Here is a 17,110-nt window from a genome sequence, read left to right as displayed (position 1 = left end):
CTTTTTTCTGCTCCTGCGGGGTATGTGTTTCGCGCGCGAGAGACTTTTGACCCAATTATGACGCCATAGTAGGACCTCTGTGCCCTGGTGCCAGCTCTGATCCAGCATCTGAGGAGGGTTAGTCCACTGCTGGAGATGATGGAGATGATGGTGAGCTGTAGTCTGTACACAGCATTAGAACATGTGTGTCCTTAGTGTGGAGGACTGCCATCATTATTCTGATGTCCATCAGTGAGGAGATCAGAAGATATCAGGTCCAGTTCTGTTCTGGTTCTGAGGTAGAACCTGGAGAGCAACAGGCTGATCAGAAGGTCCAGGATCTAATCAGGTCTTCAGCAGGTGTGATGATCATAAAGTTCTGTCAGAGTTCTACCTGAAGCTGTGAAGATCCAGATGAGGTTCTAAAGTTCTCCAGAGAACTCAGTCTGCTGGTTTCCTGTGATGATGATGATGAAGGTGTCTGTCATAACGAGGTCTGCTCTCATTAACGGGGAGTCCTTCATTAATCTACACACACACACACACACACTCAGCCAGTGCTGTGTGTTAATGTGATTGTCATTCAGTTTATTGAGGCGTTGACACACATTCAGCTGTTACACAACTCTAATCCTGTGTGTGTGTGTGTGTGTGTGTGTGTGTGTGTGTGTGTGTGTGTTTCTACGGTGACCAGCGGTGTGTGTTTAATGTGACCTGGGCTCCAGTAAACTGTCAGACTGTGGTCTTGGTTCAGGTTACTGATGATTGATTACTGATTACTGATCATCCACGCCCACTCAAGCACCCAGACCATCCCCTCCACACTCACTTCTTCCTACTGCCCTCTGGCCAGAGGTACAGGACTCTGAGGTGGAAACAGGTGTGCCTTGGCTAAAGCTTTGCCCCCTCTGCCATGGCTGCTCTCCATCACCTGTAGCATGTTTCCCTCCCTTCTCTCACCAGCACGTCTGTTCTCTTAGTGTCACATGTTTTACTGTTTATGATATGTGTATTTCTTATGTACCTGGCAGTGCCTGTGACAATAAATAACCCCTCGGGGACAATAAAGGTCTACCTGTCTGTCAGATCCCTCAGGTGAGCTATGCCTCCACGGCCCCAGAGCTCAGCGACAACAACAGGTACGACTTCTTCTCCAGGGTGGTTCCTCCAGACTCCTACCAGGCCCAGGCCATGCTGGACATCGTCAGAGCTCTGGGATGGAACTACGTCTCTACTCTGGCCTCTGAGGGCAACTATGGAGAGAGTGGAGTGGAGGCCTTCATGCAGATCTCCAGGGAGGCAGGTAGGACCTGTCTGTCTGTAACCTGTCTGTCTGTAACCTGTCTGTCTGTAACCTGTCTGTCTGTCTGTAACCTGTCTGTCTGTAACCTGTCTGTCTGTAACCTGTCTCTCTGTAACCTGCTGTCTGTCTGTAACCTGTCTGTCTGTAACCTGTCTGTCTCTGTAACCTGTCTGTCTGTAACCTGTCTGTCTGTAACCTGTCTGTCTTCTGTAACCTGTCTCTCTTAACCTGTCTGTCTGTAACCTGTCTCTCTTAACCTGTCTGTCTGTAACCTGTCTCTCTGTAACCTGTCTGTCTTTCTGTAACCTGTCTCTCTTTAACCTGCCTGTCTCTCTGTAACCTGTCTGTCTGTAACCTGTCTGTCTGTAACCTGTCTGTCTGTCTGTAACCTGTCTGTCAGTAACCTGTCTGTCTGTAACCTGTCTGTCTGTAACCTGTCTATCTCTCTGTAACCTGTCTGTCTTTCTGTAACTGTCTGTCTGTAACCTGTCTGTCTTCTGTAACCTGTCTCTCTTTAACCTGTCTGTCTCTCTGTAACCTGTCTGTCTCTCTGTAACCTGTCTCTCTTTAACCTGTCTGTCTTCTGTAACCTGTCTGTCTCTCTGTAACCTGTCTCTCTTTAACCTGTCTGTCTCTCTGTAACCTGTCTGTCTCTCTGTAACCTGTCTGTCTTCCAGGTGGGGTGTTGCATTGGCTCAGTGGTAAGTCCTCGTGACCGGAAGCCGGGGTTCGACCAAATCCAATCCGTCGTCTGATGAGACAAGTAACGCTCGCGGTGTCATCATCTTCGCCAATGAGGACGACATCAAGTAAACACAAACACACTTTACTGTAACAACAACAACAACACAACCTGAACACACACCGCTAGGGTCACATGACTCTGGTTTCACTCCTCCCATCTCTCTCTTGTAGGCGTGTCCTTTGAGGCGGCAAAGCGTGCTAACCTGACGGGTCACTTCCTGTTTGTCGGATCGGACAGCTGGGGGGGCCAAGAGTTCACCAATCACAGAGCTGGAGGACGTGGGCTGAAGGCGCTGTCACCATCCTGCCCAAACGGACGTCCATCGACGGTAGCGAGACACGGAGACACCTGGACGCTGTTTTACTGTGTGTGTTTATTGTGTGTCTATGTGTGTTTGTTTGGTATTATGTGTTGCTGTGTTACTGTGTGTTATAGTGTGTTTTATTGTGGTGTGTGTGTGTGTGTGTGTGTGTGTGTGTGTGTGTGTGTGTTACAGTGTGTGTTTGTGTGTGTGTGTACAGTGTCTTTTATTGTGTGTGTTGTGTTTTATTGTGTGTGTTGTGTTTTATTGTGGTTGTGTTGTGTTTTATTGTGTGTGTGTTGTGCAGGCTTTGATCAGTACTTCGTGTCTCGTTCTCTGGAGAACAACCGCAGGAACATCTGGTTCGCTGAGTTCTGGGAGGACGACTTCAGGTGCAAACTGACCCGACCTGGAGTCAAACTGGACCCTGACAAGAAGAAGTGCACAGGTAAGCCTCACCTGAGTTGGGGGGGCCTGGGAGGATCTGTTAGAAGCTCATCATGTGACGTCTCCCTGCAGGTGACGAGAGGATTGGCCGGGACTCGACCTACGAACAGGAGGGGAGGTCCAGTTTGTGATCGATGCCGTCTACGCCGTGGCTCACGCCCTCACAACATGCACCAGGACCTCTGTCCCGGCAGCTTCGGGGTCTGTGGGAACATGGACCCGTGGAGGACGTTCTCTGCTGGAATACATTCAGAGCCGTCAACTTCAACGGTAGGAACACACTCTGGAAACATAGCTGTAGGTTAGAGGGCTGGGACCTCAGGAGGACAGGGACCAGGACCTCCTCCTGAACCTAAACCTGAAGGGTACAGATCGAGAGGATGTAGATCTGGAGGTGTAGATCTGGAGGGTATAGATCTAGAGGATGTGATCTGGAGGTGTAGATCTGGGAGGTACAGATCTAGAGGATGTAGATCTGGAGGGTACAGATCTGGAGAATGTAGATCAACAGAATGTGGCTGAAAAACAGCTTTTTGCGTAAGTGATCTAGTTTCAGTTTGGATCTTCCAGTTTCAGAGAAGGACCTTTAGTCTCCACTAATCCGTCCCTGAAGGAGGTCCTTCTGGGTGGTTCTAGTGGTTGAACATGTAGGTTCAGGACCTGTGAGTTCCTCCAGTGGGAGGACGATGGTACGGGAGGTTCACCTGGAGGAGGTCACAGATGGTTTTGTGGTATCAGGTGTGATTGATGTTCCTTTGAGGTGGTGAACCTTCACAACCTCTGGAACATCTCAGAAGACAAGCAGCAAGAACACCAGAGAACCATTTATGTAGTTCACATTCAGAAGTCTACAGAGGTTCTGAATGAAGGGAACATGAGGTGGTACGGTGGCCAGTGGTTTCTCCTGTGTCCTCACAGCCAGAAGGTCCTGGTTGGAATCTGGTTCTCTGTGGAGTTTGTATGTTCTCCCTGCTGGGTTCTCAATGGGTTCTCCAGCATGCTGAGGTTACCTGGTGGTTCTAAACTGTCTGTAGGTTGTCTGATGGACCGTTACCTGTCCAGGTGAACCTGGGATAGGCTCCGCCCCCGACGCCCCACATAACCAAGTGTAGAGGTAACGGATGGAAGAACGTTCTGCTAGGGCTTCCAGAACTAAACCTCCCTCTGGAAGGTTCTTTAAGTCAGAGTCTAATGACCTCAGAAGGTTTCAGGAGGTCTCTGCAGCCCGGACGTCCATCAGGTGAGACTCACCTGACGGACCGATGGAGACACAGGAACCGTTCTCAGGTTTCCAGAGTTTCTTCAGAGCAGCTTTATCTGGTGAACATCAGATAGAGACTAGGAGTGGAAGGAGCTGGAGAACAACAGGAGTTAGTCTGTCTGTCTGTCTGTCTGTCTGTCCTCCTGTCTGTCTGTCTGTCTGTCCTCCTGTCTGTCTGTCCTCCTGTCTGTCTGTCTGTCTGTCTGTCTGTCTGTCTGTCTGCCTGTCTGCCTGTCTGTCTGTCTGTCTGTCTGTCTGTCTGTCCTCCTGTCTGTCTGTCTGTCTGTCTGTCTGTCTGTCTGTCTGTCTGTCTGTCTGTCTCCTGTCTGTCTGTCTGTCTGTCTGTCTGTCCTCCTGTCTGCTGTCTGTCTGTCTGTCTGTCTGTCTGTCTGTCTGTCTGTCCTCCTGTCTGTCTGCCTGTCTGCCTGTCTGTCTGTCCTCCTGTCTGTCTGTCTGTCTCTCTGTCTGTCTGTCTGTCTGTCTGTCTGTCTGTCTGTCCTCCTGTCTGTCTGTCTGTCTGTCCTCCTGTCTGTCTGTCTGTCTGTCTGTCTGTCTGTCTGTCTCCTGTCTGTCTGTCTGTCTGTCCTGTCTGTCTGTCTGTCTGTCTGTCTGTCTGTCTGTCTGTCTGTCCTCCTGTCTGCCTGTCTGTCTGTCTGCCTGTCTGTCTGCCTGTCTGTCTGTCTGTCTGTCTGTCTGTCTGCCTGTCTGCCTGTCTGTCTGTCTGTCTGTCTGTCTGTCCTCCTGTCTGTCTGTCCTCCTGTCTGTCTGTCTGTCTGTCTGTCTGTCTGTCTGTCTGTCCTCCTGTCTGCCTGTCTGTCTGTCTGTCCTCCTGTCTGTCTGTCTGTCTGTCTGTCTTTCTGTCTGTCTGTCTGTCCTCCTGTCTGCCTGTCTGTCTGTCTGTCCTCCTGTCTGTCTGTCTGTCTGTCTGTCTTTCTGTCTGTCTGCCTGTCTGCCTGTCTGTCTGTCTGTCCTCCTGTCTGTCTGTCTGTCTGTCTGTCTGTCTGTCTGTCTGTCTGTCTGTCCTCCTGTCTGTCTGTCTGCCTGTCTGTCTGTCTGTCTGTCTGTCTGTCCTCCGTCTGCCTGTCTGTCTGTCTTTCTGTCTGTCTGTCTGTCTGTCTGTCTGTCTGTCTCCTGTCTGTCTGTCTGTCTGTCTGTCTGTCTGTCTGTCTGTCCTCCTGTCTGTCTGTCTGTCTGTCTGTCTGTCTGTCTGTCTGTCTGTCCTCCTGTCTGTCTGTCTGTCTGTCTGTCTGCCTGTCTGTCTGTCTGTCTGTCTGTCCTCCTGTCGCCTGTCTGTCTGTCTGTCTGTCTGTCTGTCTGCCTGTCTGCCTGTCTGTCTGTCTGTCTGTCCTCCTGTCTATCTGTCTATCTGTCGTCTGTCTGTCTGTCTCTCTGCCAGCCTCTCCTTCCAGTTCTTGTTCTCTGAATATTTCATGGTTCTGTGTTCTCCTTATTCAGGATGTTTGTTATTTTAGGAGGTTTGTCCTTTAATGAACTGAGAGTTTGTTACCCAGGAGATCAGGAGAGACGAACATCAGGAACAAAACCTGGAGGTCAGGTGATCTAACAGCTGGAGGTCAGGTGATCTTAGAGTCATCTTTTTGTGTCCACCAAGTTCTTGTCAGATTATCTTCTCAGACAACTTCCTGAGGGATGGAGTGTGTGTTCTCTGTCCCGTATAATCGGTGTTCTGTACATTCTGTGTCCCGTATAAATCATTGTGTTCTGTACGTTCTATGTCCCGTATAATCAGTGTTCTGTACGTTCTATGTCCCGTATAATCAGTGTTCTGTACGTTCTATGTCCCGTATAATCAGTGTTCTGTACGTTCTATGTCCCGTATAATCAGTGTTCTGTACGTTCTATGTCCCATATAATCAGTGTTCTGTATGTTTCTATGTCCCGTATAATCAGTGTTCTGTATGTTCTTATGTCCCGGTATATCAGTGTTCTGTATGTTCTATGTCCCGTATAATCAGTGTTCTGTACGTTCTATGTCCCGTATAATCAGTGTTCTGTACGTTCTATGTCCCGTATAATCAGTGTTCTGTATGTTCTATGTCCCATATACACACGTGGACAAAATTGTTGGTACTGCCTCAGTTAAAGAAGGAAAAACCCACAATTCTCACTGAAATCACTTGAAACTCACAAAAGTAACAATAAATAAAAATTTATTGAAAATTAAATAATCAAAATCAGCCATTACTTTTGAATTGTTGATTAACATAATTATTTAAAAAAACAAACTAATGAAATAGGGCTGGACAAAAATGATGGTAACCCATAACTTAATATTTTGTTGCACAACCTTTTGAGGCAATCACTGCAATTAAATGATTTCTGTATTTGTCAATGAGCGTTCTGCAGCTGTCAACAGGTATTTTGGCCCACTCCTCATGAGCAAACAGCTCCAGTTGTCTCAGGTTTGATGGGTGTCTTCTCCAAATGGCATGTTTCAGCTCCTTCCACATATGTTCAATGGGATTCAGATCTGGGCTCATAGAAGGCCACTTTAGAATAGTCCAACGCTTTTCTCTCAGCCATTCTTGGGTGTTTTTGGCTGTGTGTTTTGGATCGTTGTCCTGTTGGAAGACCCCTGACCTGCGACTGAGACCAAGCTTTCTGACACTAGGCAGCACATTTCTCTCCAGAATGCCTTGATAGTCTTCAGATTTCATCGTACCTTGCACACTTTCAAGACACCCTGTGCCAGATGCAGCAAAGCAGCCCAAAACATTACTGAGCCTCCTCCATGTTTCACCGTAGGGACAGTGTTCTTTTCTTCGTATGCTTGGTTTTTGAGTCTATGAACATAGAGTTGATGTGCCTTACCAAAAGCTCCAGTTTGGTCTCATCTGTCCAAAGGACATTCTCCCAGAAGCTTTGTGGCTTGTCAACATGCATTTTTGCAAATTCCAGTCTCGCTTTTTTATGAGTTTTTTTCAGCAGTGGTGTCCTCCTTGGTCGTCTCCCATGAAGTCCACTTTGGCTCAAACAACGACGAATGGTGCGATCTGACACTGATGTACCTTGGCCTTGGAGTTCACCTTTAATTTCTTTGGAGGTTGCTCTGGGCTCTTTGGATACAATTCCAAACGATCCGTCTCTTCAATTTGTCATCAATTTTCCTCTTGCGGCCACGTCCAGGGAGGTTGGCTACTGTCCCGTGGGTCTTGAACTTCTGAATAATGTGAGCCACTGTTGTCACAGGAACTTCAAAGCTGTTTAGAGATGGTCTTATAGCCTTTACCTTTAAGATGTTTGTCTATCATTTTTTTTCGGATGTCCTGGGACAATTCTCTCCTTCGCTTTCTGTTGTCCATGTTCAGTGTGGTACACACCTTTTCACCAAACAGCAGGGTGACTACTTGTCTCCCTTTAAATAGGCAGACTGACTGATTATGAGTTTGGAAACACCTGTGATGTCAATTAAATGACACACCTGAGTTAATCATGTCACTCTGGTCAAATAGTTTTCAATCTTTTATAGAGGTACCATCATTTTTGTCCAGGCCTGTTTCATTAGTTTGTTTTTTTTAAATAATTAAGTTAATCAACAATTCAAAGTAATGGCTTGTTTTGATTATTTAATTTTCAATAAATTTTTATTTATTGTTACTTTTGTGAGTTTCAAGTGATTTCAGTGAGAATTGTGGGTTTTTCCTTCTTTAACTGAGGGGTACCAACAATTTTGTCCACGTGTGTAATCGGTGTTCTGTACGTTCTATGTCCCGTATAATCCGTGTTCTGTACGTTCTATGTCCCGTATAATCGGTGTTCTGTACGTTCTATGTCCCGTATAATCATTGTTCTGTATGTTCTATGTCCCGTATAATCAGTGTTCTGTACGTTCTATGTCCTGTATAATCAGTGTTCTGTATGTTCTGTGTCCCGTATAATCAGTGTTCTGTACGTTCTATGTCCCGTATAATCGGTGTTCTGTACGTTCTATGTCCCGTATAATCAGTGTTCTGTACGTTCTATGTCCCGTATAATCAGTGTTCTGTACGTTCTATGTCCCGTATAATCAGTGTTCTGTACGTTCTGTGTCCCGTATAATCGGTGTTCTGTATGTTCTATGTCCCGTATAATCGGTGTTCTGTACGTTCTATGTCCCGTATAATCAGTGTTCTGTACGTTCTATGTCCCGTATAATCAGTGTTTTCTGTACGTTCTGTGTCCCGTATAAATCAGGTGTTCTGTACGTTCTATGTCCCGTATAATCGGTGTTCTGTACGTTCTATGTCCCCGTATGATCAGTGTTCTGTACGTTCTATGTCCCGTATAATCGGTGTTCTGTACGTTCTATGTCCCCGTATAATAGTGTTCTGTACGTTCTATGTCCCGTATAATCAGTGTTCTGTACGTTCTGTGTCCCGTATAATCAGTGTTCTGTATGTTCTATGTCCCGTATAATCGGTGTTCTGTACGTTCTATGTCCCGTATGATCAGTGTTCTGTACGTTCTATGTCCCCGTAATAATCAGTGTTCTGTACGTTCTCTGTCCCGTATAATCGTGTTCTGTACATTCTATGTCCCGTATAATCAGTGTTCTGTACGTTCTATGTCCCGTATAATCGGTGTTCTGTACATTCTATGTCCCGTATAATCATTGTTCTGTACGTTCTATGTCCCGTATAATCAGTGTTCTGTACGTTCTATGTCCCGTATAATCGGTGTTCTGTACGTTCTATGTCCCGTATGATCAGTGTTCTGTACGTTCTATGTCCCGTATAATCATTGTTCTGTATGTTCTCTGTCCCCGTATAATCAGTGTTCTGTACGTTCTATGTCCGTATAATCATTGTTCTGTATTGTTCTCTGTCCCGTATAATCAGTGTTCTGTACGTTCTCTGTCCCGTATAATCGGTGTTCTGTACATTCTATGTCCCGTATAATCAGTGTTCTGTATGTTCTATGTCCCGTATATCGGTGTTCTGTACATTCTATGTCCTGTATAATCATTGTTCTGTACGTTCTATGTCCCGTATAACTCAGTGTTCTGTATGTTCTATGTCCCGTATAATCGGTGTTCTGTAGTTCTATGTCCCGTATGATCAGTGTTCTGTACGTTCTATGTCCCGTATAATCATTGTTCTGTATGTTCTCTGTCCCGTATAATCAGTGTTCTGTACGTTCTATGTCCCGTATGATCAGTGTTCTGTACGCTCTCTGTCCCGTATAATCGGTGTTCTGTACGTTCTATGTCCTGTATAATCAGTGTTCTGTATGTTCTGTGTCCCGTATAATCAGGTGTTCTGTACGTTCTATGTCCCGTATAATCGGTGTTCTGTACGTTCTATGTCCCGTATAATCAGTGTTCTGTACGTTCTATGTCCCGTATAATCAGTGTTCTGTACGTTCTATGTCCCGTATAATCAGTGTTCTGTACGTTCTGTGTCCCGTATAATCAGTGTTCTGTACGTTCTATGTCCCGTATAATCGGTGTTCTGTACGTTCTATGTCCCGTATAATCAGTGTTCTGTACGTTCTATGTCCCGTATAATCAGTGTTCTGTACGTTCTATGTCCCGTATAATCAGTGTTCTGTACGTTCTATGTCCCGTATAATCGGTGTTCTGTACGTTCTATGTCCCGTATAATCAGTGTTCTGTACGTTCTATGTCCCGTATAATCAGTGTTCTGTACGTTCTATGTCCCGTATAATCAGTGTTCTGTACGTTCTATGTCCCGTATAATCAGTGTTCTGTACGTTCTATGTCCCGTATAATCAGTGTTCTGTACGTTCTATGTCCCGTATAATCGGTGTTCTGTACGTTCTATGTCCCGTATAATCAGTGTTCTGTACGTTCTATGTCCCGTATAATCAGTGTTCTGTATGTTCTCTGTCCCGTATAATCAGTGTTCTGTACGTTCTATGTCCCGTATAATCAGTGTTCTGTACGTTCTATGTCCCGTATAATCAGTGTTCTGTACGTTCTATGTCCCGTATAATCAGTGTTCTGTACGTTCTATGTCCCGTATAATCAGTGTTCTGTACGTTCTCTGTCCCGTATGATCAGTGTTCTGTACTCTCTGTCCCGTATAATCAGTGTTCTGTATGTTCTCTGTCCCGTATAATCAGTGTTCTGTATGTTCTCTGTCCCGTATGATCAGTGTTCTGTACGCTCTCTGTCCCGTATGATCGGTGTTCTGTACGTTTCTACTGTCCCCGTATAATTGGTGTTCTGTACGCTCTCTGTCCCGTATAATCAGTGTTCTGTACGTTCTATGTCCGTATAATCAGTGTTCTGTACGCTCTCTGTCCTGTATGATCAGTGTTCTGTACGTTCTATGTCCCGTATAATTGGTGTTCTGTACGTTCTGTGTCCCGTATAATCAGTGTTCTGTATGTTCTCTGTCCTGTATGATCAGTGTTCTGTATGTTCTATGTCCTGTATAATCAGTGTTCTGTATGTTCTCTGTCCCGTATAATCAGTGTTCTGTACGTTCTATGTCCCGTATGATCAGTGTTCTGTATGTTCTATGTCCCGTATAATCAGTGTCTGTACGTTCTATGTCCCGTATAATCGGTGTTCTGTACGTTCTCTGTCCCGTATAATCAGTGTTCTGTATGTTCTATGTCCCGTATAATCATTGTTCTGTACGTTCTATGTCCCATATAATCGGTGTTCTGTACGTTCTATGTCCCGTATAATCGGTGTTCTGTACGCTCTCTGTCCCGTATAATCAGTGTTCTGTACGTTCTATGTCCCGTATAATCGGTGTTCTGTACGTTCTATGTCCCGTATAATCATTGTTCTGTACGCTCTCTGTCCCGTATAATCGGTGTTCTGTACGCTCTCTGTCCCGTATAATCAGTGTTCTGTATGTTCTATGTCCGTATAATCGGTGCTCAGTACGTTCTATGTCCCGTATAATCGGTGTTCTGTACGTTCTATGTCCCGTATAATCGGTGCTCAGTACGTTCTATGTCCTGTATAATCAGTGTTCTGTATGTTCTATGTCCCGTATAATCAGTGTTCTGTACGTTCCGTGTCTGTGTGTTCTGCGGTTCAGGTGCTGGTTTGACTTCCCTGGCAGCTTCTTCTTTATTCAGTGCTCTGAGATGAGAACTTAATGCACTTAACATGTTCCCCCTGAGGAGTTTGTGTCACTGTGTGTTGCTGTGTGGTTCCGTGTGTTGCTGTGTGTGTGTTAATAATTAAGGGGAGCAGCTGCTGAAAACTTTGCAGGAAGAAGATCTGAGTGTTGAGAACCAGGGCAGGCGGTTCAGCTGTGAGAAGATGTTCCTGTTGGAGAACTAGAACAGAACCAACAGAACCCAATTTATTAGAACTGAGGTGGTTGAAGTGAGTCTGACGGAGTTTTGGTACTAATTAGTTCAGATTAATCGAGTTCTGCTGTAGTCGTTCCCATCTTGATGTTCTTTAGCCTCATTTGAATCAGTTTCACCAGTTTGCCTTCAGTTCTCGTTCTCTTGGTGACTCCCAGAGCTTAGAACCAGTGATGGAGGAGTGGAACATGGATCTGCTGGTAGATCCGAAACTTCATACTGTTAGAACCGAAACTTTATACTGTTAGAACCGAAACTTCATACTGTTAGAACTGAAACTTATACTGTTAGAACCGAAACTTCATACTGTTAGAAACTTGAAACTTCATACTGTTAGAACTGAAACTTTATACTGTTAGAACCGAAAACTTCATACTGTTAGAACCGAACTTTCATACTGTTAGAACCGAAACTTTATACTGTTAGAACCGAAACTTCATACTGTCAGAACTGAAACTTTATACTGTTAGAACCGAAACTTCATACTGTTAGAACCGAAACTTTATACTGTTAGAACCGAAACTTCATACTGTTAGAACCGAAACTTTATACTGTTAGAAACCGGAAACTTCATACTGTTAGAACTGAAACTTCATACTGTTAGAACTGAAACTTCATACTGTTAGAACCGAAACTTCATACTGTTAGAACCGAAACTTCATACTGTTAGAACTGAAACTTTATACTGTTAGAACCACAGCCTTAGGTCAAAGGTCAAAGGTCAAAGGTTCTTTATTGTCATATCATTCCACACTTGCACATGAAACAATATGAAATTGGACCCTGGTCCCGGTGTCAGCCATAAGACAATATAAAACACTTTCATAAAAGACAATATAAGTATAAAAAGACACACTAATATATACAATATAGACAAACCTGCAACATAAATATACGTGCAGTGAACCATCAGTTAGTGCAATATTTAGTAGATAAATAAATAAAGAGCCTAGTGCAGTAGTGCAGTGTGTGTATGAATGTGTGTGCCTGTTTGCGTGTGTGCATGTATGTGTATTTGTGGGGAGATGTGGTGATGATAGGAAAACAGAGTCTACAGAGACCCTGTCAGCAGCCTGACAGCTTCAGGGAAGAAGCTGTTTCTTAGTCTTGCAGTTCTAGTCCGGATGCTGCGCAACCTTCTCCCTGAAGGGAGAAGGTTGAAGTGTTTGTCTGCAGGGTGGGTGAGGTCCTTCAGGATGGAGGTGGTCCTCCTCCTGCATCTGTTGGTGTAAATGTCAGTGGTGGTGGGTAGACTGCCTCATACAGTCCTCTGAGCCACTTTCACCACCCTCTGCAGAGCCTTCCTTTCTGCGGCCGTGCAGCTGCCATGCCACACAGTGATGCCAGTGTTGAGGATGCTCCCCACCGCCCATCGGTAGAAGCTCTTCAGGACTGGGCCTCTCAGACCGGCACGCCGCAGCTTCCTGAGGAAGTAAAGGCGATGGTGGGCCTTCTTAATCAAGCTGGGAGGTGTTGTGGCTCCAGGTGAGGTCCCTCAGACAGTTGTACTCCCAGGTATCTGTAGGTGGAGACCACCTCCACGTCAGCGCCGTCGATGTGCAGGGGACGGGAGGATGTCTGGCTCTGCGGAAATCCACCATCATCTCCTTGGTCTTCTTAACGTTGATGCAGAGGTTGTTGTCTCTGCACCAGCCAACCAGCAATTCTACCTCCTCTTCTGTAGTGGCGACTCCATCGTTGTTAGTGATGCATCCCACCACTGCTGTTGTCCGCGAATTTCACTATATGGCAGCTCGGATGTTTTGCAGAGCAGTCATACGTGAGCAGGGTGAACAGGAGGGGCTCAACACACAGCCCTGAGGCGAGCAAGTGTTGATGGTGATTGGGGAGGAGGTGGTGTTGTGAATCCGGACAGTTTTGCGCCTGCCTGTCAGGAAGTTCAGGACCCAGTTCCTCAGTGAAGGACTGAGCCCCAGGGTGGATAGTTTTCCCCACCAGCATCTGTGGAATGATGGCGTTGAAGGCGGAGGAGAAGTCTCGGAAGATGGACGCATGCGTTCATTGCTCTCCACATGGGTGAGGGCTGTGTGCACCACTGCAGAGATGGCATCGTCAGTGGAGCAGTTTTTCTTGTAGGCGTACTGGTGGGGGTCCAAAGTGGCGTTGATGGAACTTTTGATGTGGGCCATCACTAGCCTCTCAAAGCACTTCATGACTATCAGTGTGAGGGCTACAGGCCGATAGTCATTCAGGCCCAGCACTTTGGAAGACTTAGGGACCGGTATGATAGTGGCAGCCTTCAGGCAGCAGGAATGGATGCTACCTGAAGTGAGGTGTTGAAGATGTCTGTTAGTACCTCGGAGAGTTGGTGTGCACAGTCCCTCAGTACTCGTCCTAAGATGTTGTCAGGGTCTGCAGCTTTGTGGGGATTGATCCTCTGGAGTGTCCTTGTCACATCTCCTTGGGTCACAATAAGGGGCGTGTCATCTAGAGAGGAGGTGAGTCTGGAGCAGGGGTGTGTGTTGGGATTATCAAAGTGGGCGTAGAATTTATTGAGTCTGTCTGGGAGGGTTGGATCCGTGGGGCATTGTGCATCTCTGACGTAGTCAGTGATGCACCTTATGCCTTTCCACATTCTCCTGGATCACTGGATGAGAAGTGACCCTGGATTCTCTGCCCATATGTGGCCTTGGCCCTCTTGATGCCAGCTACTAGAGCTCTCCTTGCTGCTCTCAGTGCTGTTTCCTCACCTGCCCTGAATGCAGCATCCCTGGCCTTCATAAGGGCTCTCACCTCTGCATTCAGCCATGGCTTGTCGTTGCGGTAGGTGGATATAGTCCTGGTGGTCTTGACATCGTCAGTACACTTGGAGATGAAGCCTAGGACCGAGCTGGTGTACTCCTCCAAGTCCACCTCACCTCCATATGTTGCTGCCTCCTTGAAGACCTGCCAGTCTGTGCACTTGAAGCAGTCCTGGAGAACACAAGCAGCGTTGCTGGGCCACACAGTGACTGTCCTTTTTGTTGGTCTGGACCGCCTCCGCAGGGGGCAGTATGATGGTGCCAGCAGGACGGAGGTGTGATCGGAGAAGCCAAGGTGGGGGCGGGGTCTGCACACACAGTCCAGAGTGTTATTTCCCCTTGTTGGAAAATCCATGTGCTGTTGGAACCTGGGCAGGATGTCTGTCAGTCTTACGTGGTTGAAGTCCCCCTGCAACCACGTAGAAAGCCTCCGGGTGCTTGGTCTGCAGTGAGCTGATTATGTCATGTAGCTCTTGCAGCACCTCGCTAGCCTTGTTATTAGCATTAGCACCCGGCGGGATGTAAACAATAGTGACAAACACAGCCGTAAACTCTCATGGCAGGTAGAATGGCCGACATTTCACCGTCATAAACTCTAAAGCCTCAGAGCAATGGCTCTTGACCAGTCCACAGTTTATACACCAACCTTTGTTGATATACACACACAGTCCTCCACCCTGGGTCTTCCCCAAGCGCTGGTGGCAGTCCGCACGAAACAGCTGTAGCCCGTCGAGTTGGAAGGCTGAGTCCGGCATGCTGTTATTTAACCACGTTTCCGTCAGACACAGCACAGCACAGTTCTTAATCTCGTCTACGAATCCCAGCCTCAGGCGGAGTAGGTTCATTTGGTTATCTAGGGAGCAGACGTTGGCCAGGAAGAGTGATGGTATCGGTGGCTTGCTAGCCCTTAGCTGAGCTAGCCAGCCTGCCCGCTTGCCCCGCTTTTGTTTCCGGGCGCACCACTTCCTCTTGGCGGCCTGCCTGCGTAGCCTGCTCCTCCACAGCAACGCTCTCAGTAGCTGCAGCCTACGCAGAGTAGATTTGAGTTCTGGTGGGAGTGTTAAGTCTGAACTTACTTTAATGTCAAGGAGTGTGGTTCGGCTGTATCTTTGCTGACTGAATGATGCAGAATCAGCACTAACTGTTGGTCCGGAGACATTAATAAAAGGCTTATTCACGGGAGCTTGGGAAGCCGCTGCACCTATGTGCACCGCCATCTTCTGTATCACTCTTATTAGACTCTTAGAACCACGTATTCAGACCACTAGAACCCAGTGTTACCTGCCGGTCCGTCTGTCTTTGTGTTCTACAGGTAGTGCAGGTACAAGTGTTCTGTTCAATGAGAACGGAGATGCTCCTGGACGCTACGACATCTTCCAGTTCCAGATGACCAATCACAGCCACCCTGGTTACCATGTCATTGGCCAATGGACCAATAACCTGAGGCTGAATGTAAGAAGCTGATTGGACCAAATTTGAAGATGTAAAATAACATCTGCTGGATTTTAACTTCCTGTTTAAATTTGTTTACCTGTCTGTTTATCCACCTCTCTGTCTGTCTGTGTGTCTGTCTGTCTGTCTGCCTGTCTACCTGTCATTCTGTCCATCTGTCTGTCCACCTGTGTACCAGCTGGAGGAGATGCAGTGGTCTGGAGGAGACAGATCTGTTCCAGACTCCATCTGTAGTTTTCCTTGTAAACCAGGAGAGAGAAAGAAGATGGTGAAGGGAGTTCCCTGCTGCTGGCACTGTGAGGTACCACAAACTACACATTAAACTACACACTAAACTACACCCTAAACTACTCACTAAACTGCTCACTAAACTACACACTAAACTGCTCACTAAACTACACCCTAAACTACTCACTAAACTGCTCACTAAACTACACACTAAACTGCTCACTAAACTACACCCTAAACTACTCATTAAACTACTCACTAAACTACACCCTAAACTACTCACTAAACTACACACTAAACTACACACTAAACTGCTCACTAAACTACAACCTAAACTACTCACTAAACTACTCATTAAACTACACACTAAACTGCTCACTAAACTACACACTAAACTACACACTAAACTACTCACTAAACTACACACTAAACTACACACTAAACTGCTCACTAAACTACAACCTAAACTACTCACTAAACTACTCATTAAACTACACACTAAACTGCTCACTAAACTACACACTAAACTGCTCACTAAACTACACACTAAACTGCTCACTAAACTACTCACTAAACTACAACCTAAACTACTCACTAAACTACTCATTAAACTACACACTAAACTGCTCACTAAACTACACACTAAACTGCTCACTAAACTACACACTAAACTGCTCACTAAACTACACACTAAACTACACACTAAACTACACACTAAACCACACACTAAACTGCTCACTAAACTACACACTAAACTACTCATTAAACTACACACTAAACTGCTCACTAAACTACACACTAAACTACACACTAAACTACTCATTAAACTACACACTAAACTACACACTAAACTACACACTAAACTACACACTAAACTGCTCACTAAACTACACACTAAACTACACACTAAACTACACACTAAACTGCTCACTAAACTGCTCACTAAACTACTCACTAAACTACACACTAAACTGCTCACTAAACTGCTCACTAAACTACACACTAAACTGCTCACTAAACTGCTCACTAACTACACACTAAACTGCTCACTAAACTGCTCACTAAACTACACACTAAACTACACACTAAACTGCTCACTAAACTGCTCACTAAACTACTCATTAAACTACACACTAAACTACACACTAAACTACACACTAAACTGCACACTAAACTACACACTAAACTGCTCACTAAACTGCTCACTAAACTACTCATTAAACTACACACTAAACTGCTCACTAAACTACACACTAAACTACACACTAAACTACTCACTAAACTACACACTAAACTACTCATTAAACTACACACTAAACTACACACTAAACTACAC

The 17,110-nt window shown here is 45.8% G+C and overlaps 1 pseudogene; it reads left to right on the top strand.

Annotated features, from left to right (window-relative positions):
• The window catches only part of LOC127534477 (metabotropic glutamate receptor 6-like), a 38,838-nt pseudogene that overhangs the window by 3,122 nt on the left and 18,606 nt on the right, over nt 1-17,110 (top strand).

The sequence above is a fragment of the Acanthochromis polyacanthus genome, chromosome 6 (assembly GCF_021347895.1).
Source record: "Acanthochromis polyacanthus isolate Apoly-LR-REF ecotype Palm Island chromosome 6, KAUST_Apoly_ChrSc, whole genome shotgun sequence".
In the NCBI taxonomy this organism is placed as follows: Eukaryota; Metazoa; Chordata; class Actinopteri; family Pomacentridae; genus Acanthochromis; species Acanthochromis polyacanthus.
Note: the sequence above shows the minus strand (reverse complement) of the source record. Positions and strands in the feature narration are given on the sequence as shown.